A 5,934-nucleotide genomic window follows, 5' to 3' on the forward strand; every position below is an offset into this window, starting at 1 on the left:
ATTGAAGATGATACTATGATTTAAAAAGTACTCAGAACCCTAGTGCCCATCTATGCTATTAGAGTCTCTTCCACATAGGAACTAAGGTGTACACTTGGTAATGATTTGACCCTTGAAAGATTGATAGGTAGAATCATTGCATTTGAACTCTCTAATTTTGATAATTTCAAATCTGAGAATGTTGAATCTTCTTTCGAAGTTAAAGTGTCATTAAAAGAACCTAAAGAGAAGAAGAAAAAGTTCAAATATGATTCTAGTGATAGTGATACAAATGAGGAGGATGTAGAATAACTTGAAGCACTACTAGCAAGGAGATTTCATAGAGGCAAAGGAAAATTCAAAGGTAAGTTACCTATCATGTGCTTTAATTATAATGAGGATGGTCATATTGTTGCTAGATGTCTAGAGAAGAAGAAAAATAGAAGTGGAGGCAAATATAGAAGTAAAAGAGACAAGGACAACAAAGATTATAAAGACAAAGGCAAGGAGTCTTGCTACATTGCTGAAGAGGAAAGCAAATATGGATATGACGACCATGATGATGAAGTGGTGTATGTTGTGATGAAGGATGAGGAAAATGCACTAGTGTCCTATGTGAACAAGAGTGATGTATGGATCATTGATAGTGGGTGTTCACATCACATGACTAAAGATAAAATGAAGTTCATTATCCTTGATTATTATGATGGAAATAATGTAAGGTTTGGTAATGATGTACCCTGTCTGATAAAAGGAAAAGGATCAATCAAAATCATAGAAAAGATCATGTGTGACAATGCTTATTATGTAGAAGGACTTAACTTGTTGAGCGTGTCACAACTGAATAGTTCAAGTTGCAAAGTTGAGTTTAAGAACAAGATAGAAAAGATCATGACACCGATGGGAAAATAATTGAAAAAGGTGATTAGACTAGAGGTAATCTATTTTATCTTGATAAGAATGATGCTACTTGTCTTGTTGTAGAATTCTATGATGTGTAGCTATGGCACACAAGGTTATGTCATGTTAACTTTGATAACTTAGTGAGTATCAATAATATGAGAAGGGTCAGAGGTTTGTCTAAACCAAAGAAACCTGACAATATGATTTGCATAAAATGTTAGTTAGGCAAGATGACACAATCTAGATTTAAAAGTAAGACTCACACCTCTAAAGAAATTTTAGAGATTGTTCATACTGATTTGTGTGGACCAATTGATGTACAAAGCCACAAAGGTTCCAAGTACATTATCCTATTTGTTGATGATTATTCTACAATGATGACAATTATGTCTCTGAAATAGAAATATGATGCTTTCCAAAGTACTTAGCCAAAGTTTAGAAGGAGATAGGAAAAAAATTGAAACTTTTGAGATCTAAAAGAGGTGGAGAATTTACATCAAATGAGTTTGAGATGTTCTATAATGACAAAGGAATCAAAAGACATACTTCTGCACCAAGAACCACTCCACAAAATGGAATTATTGAAAGGAGGAACAAATTTGTAATGGACTGTGCTAGGATACTAATGATGGAGAAGAATGTTGCTTTGAAAAAGTGGAGAGAAGCTGTAAGTATAATTGTTTATACCTTGAACTGTGTATAAGTCAAGAAAGGTACTCATTCAATACCTTTTGAATTATGGTATGGATACTCACCCAATGTAAAATATTTTAAGGTATTTGAAAATAAGTGCTACATTCTTAAGAATTTTAGGAATGGTAAATTAGATGCTAAAAGTGAAGAAGGTGTATTCCTTAGTTTTTCCATAAGAAGGAAAGCTTATAAGTGCTTAAATACTAAAGTTGTGGAAAGTCCAAATGTGAAGTTTGATGAATATGTAGAGGCACATGAAGCTAAACCTATGAAGGAACCTAAAGAGTGAAAATCATTTGTATACTTTTATGAAGGTATGCCTGTTGATGAAGATGTTGTAAACCAAGTTTCAAATCAACAAAAACTTTTAGTAACTGCCAAGTCACATACAATGAATGTCGAGTTGCATCCAGGAACCAAGTTATAGATAGAAGATGAGGCACATTCTGATTCTAAGATAAGTGTACATGAGAGAAATGTTGAGTTACCTGATAGAGAAGTATTTAGTGGTTCTGAAGTTGGCAGAACTATTGAGGAAAGAAGAGGAGAACCAAGATTATCAAAGTATGTCAAAAGACATCACCCTGTTGAAAAAATTATTAGAGATAAAGATGCAAGACCAATGACAAGGGAAATGTTGAGAAATGATACATGTTTTTTGAGCATGCATGAGCCTAAGAAAGTGAAAGATGTGTCAGAAAATGAGGATCAGAGTAAAGCCATGAAAGAAGAGATTGACTAGATTAAGAAGAACAAAATTGAAGTCTAGTTCCCAGTCCAGAGGACAAGAATGTGATTAGAACCAAGTGGGTGTACAAAAACAATTTAGATGAAAATGGTGAAGTCACAAGGAATAAGGTAAGATTAGTTTTCAAGGGGTATGCACAAGAAGAAGGAACAGACTATGGAGAAATATTTGCCCCTGTTGCAAGATTAGAAGGACTAAGAACTCTGCTTGCTTACTCTGCATACAAAGGTTTGAAAGTTTATCAAATGGATGTGAAGTCAATATTTTTGAATGACATATTAGAAGAAGAATTTTATATAGAACATCCAAAAGGATTTGTTGATGCTAACAATAAGAATATGGTATGTAGACTATACAAAACTTTATATGGTTTAAAGTAAGTCCCAAGAGCATAGTATGAAAGGCTTCACAATTATGTTGTGAAGATTGATTTTGAGAGGACTGATCATAAGAATAATTTGTACTTGAAGACAGAAGGAGGTAAAGGTATTTTACTAGCAGAGATTTTTGTTGATGATATCATATTTGGAGGTCAAGATGGATTATGCAAGGCATTTGCAAATGAAATAAAGAAAGAATTTGAGATGTCTATGCTTGGAGAGATCAAGTTCTTTGTTGGTTTTCAAGTATATCAAATGAAATATGGTATATACATCACTTAGTCTAAGTATGTGAAGGAAATATTGAATTTTTTTGGATTGGAAGATTCAAACCCAGTTAGCTCACCTATGGTGGTAGGACACAAATTGTCAAAGAATGATGATTCTGTTGATGTAAATCAAACATTGTATAGGTCCATGATTGAAAGATTGCAATATGTAGTACATAGAAGAACTGACATTAAATTATCTGTTGGGATTGTTGCAAGATTCTTTGTAAATTCTAAGGAGAACCATTTGATGGTTGTGAAGAGAATTATGAGATATTTGAAAGGAACATAAGAATATGGTCTATACTACAAGAAAAATGAAAAATTTGAGTTGAGAGCCTACATAGATTCTGATTGGGTTGGAAATATTGATGATAGAAAGAGCACAAGTGGTGGAGTATTTTTCTTAAGAAAGAGAAGAGTCACTTGGACCAACAAGAAACATAATTGCATATCTCAATCTACTACTGAAGTTGAATATGTGGTTGCTATAGTAAATTGTACAAATATGGTATGGATCAAATAGTTCCTCAAAGGTATGAAGGGAAATCACTAAACCTGTGGTAATTTATTGTGATGGGTATGTGTAGGATCATGGTCAACAAAACTATGACCTTAAGTGGTACTGAAAAACCAATAAATCAAGGTTATGTTAACTTGACACATAATTTTAAAGTAGTTATGGGCTTTATATCAAAATATTGTAAGAAAAGAATCTATACAAAATTCAATGTAGTTTCTCAACTACTAGGCCTTATCTAGCAAAGAAATATTTTATTTGTCAAAATTTTGGATTTTAATGCAATATTACAAAAATTTTAGGGTAAAAATAAAAAGTACGTGTATATCTGACCACCTTAATCAAAATCAAATGATATATATTTTTAATATAATTATAGATATAAAAAGTAAGCTCATACCCAGATGTGACACATATTTTTTAGGTATTTTTATTCCAAATAAATAATTAAATATGAATTTTCTACTATACCTTTTTCAGAATTAAAAAAACTCTCATGTCTGACCAACTTAACTAATTGAAAACTTTACAAAATTAATTTTTTTTCCTATACCAGGTGAAGCATAGAATGTGATGCAACTTTTGGATTTCAAAAATGCTATACCGTTTAAAAGTTATAGCTATTTTTCAATCAATATGTCAATTAACAATTTACAAACATCTTCATTAAAAATTAACTAATAAATACTTATCAAACTTAGAATTCGACAGCAATTACATCGATGGAATATTGAGAGTGTTATCAAAAAACCCTTTTCGTTTCATTGAATTTTGATAACAAAAAATTGTTAGATGGTTACTTGAAGTCTCAATGTTAGTGAAACATGTCTCAAACACATTTTTTGAGTTAATCAAAGAGGTTTGGTAAATACCAAGCCTAATTAGGTACTCGATCCAAAATTAGGTACCTGATACTAGATTGGGTATCCAATTTCAAATCGGGTACTTAAAATTCAAGGGCAAAAAATAAATTTCAAAAACTAATTGCCAAAATTTTGGAGGGAAATCAATTTGGCAAGTGTTCAATAATATTGTATATTATTATATATTAGTATATAATAATAATAATAATAATAATTAAATATAATATAGTAAAATATTATGATTATTATTAAATATAATATAAAAATATATATGATTATTATTACTATTGTTATTATATAATCTAGTAATATATTATTATTATATTTATTATATAGTCATATATTATTAAATAATATAGTAATGTATAATTATAATTATAATATAGTAAAATATTATTATTAAATATAATATAGTAATATATGTGATTATTATTACACAATCTAGTAATATATAAATAATATATAATAATATTATATTATTATTATAATATAGGTCGTGTGCTAGTCTATGATCCCATTCGACCCATACAATCAATTACCCTATGTCGTAAGGAGTCTAAGAACTCCTAGAGACACATGTCGTGATGCAATGGGTCAAATGGGGTCGTGGGCTAGCCCATGACCCCATTGGACCCATAACATTGATTACCCTATGTCCCTAGGGGTCATAGGACCCCTAGAGACACATGTCAATATGTAATGGGACCAATGGGGTCATGGGTTACCCTATGAATCCTTTCAACCCATTCAAATGAATGAAATAGGTTCCTAGGGGTTTTAGGATCCCTAGGGACATATGTTGTCATGAAATGGGTCAAAAGGGGTCATAGGTTATCCTATGACCCCTTTCGAACCTATGACCCCTTTTGACCCATTCGAACAAATGAAATAGGTCCATAGGGGCCCTAGGACCCCTAGGGACCTATTTCATTCATTCGAATGGGTCGAAAGGGGTCATAGGATAACCAGTGAACCCTTTTCAACCCATTCAAACAAATGAATTTCATGACAACATGTGTCCCTAGGACCCCTAGGGACCTATTTAATTTGTTTGAATGGTCAGGGTTATATGAGTTCGTTTGAATGGGTCGATATGCTCCTATAACCCTTTCAACCCATTCAAACAAATGAAATAGGTCCCTAGAGGTCCTAGGACACATGTTGTCATGAAATGCATCAAAAGGGGTCATAGGTTAACCTATGACCTTTTTTGACCCATTCGAACAAATGAAATAGGTCCCTAGGGGTCCTAGGATCCCTAGGGACACATGTTGTCATGAAATGCGTCAAAATGGGTAATAGGATTATCTTATGACCCCTTTAGACCCATTCAAACGAATGAAATAGGTCCCTAGGGGTCCTATGACCCCTAGAACCCTAAGGACACATATTGTCATGAAATGCGTCAAAAGGGGTCATAGATTATCCTATAACCCCTTTAGACCCATTCCAACAAATGAAATAGGTCCCTAGGGGTCCTAGGACACCTAGGGACACATGTTATCATGAAATGCATTAAAAGGTGTCATAGGTTAACCTATGACCCCTTTCGACCCATCCAAATGAATGAAATAGGTCC

Source organism: Cupressus sempervirens, chromosome 11 (assembly GCF_028749045.1).
Source record: "Cupressus sempervirens isolate cs-2001-9-10 chromosome 11, ASM2874904v1, whole genome shotgun sequence".
NCBI classification, from domain to species: Eukaryota; Viridiplantae; Streptophyta; class Pinopsida; order Cupressales; family Cupressaceae; genus Cupressus; species Cupressus sempervirens.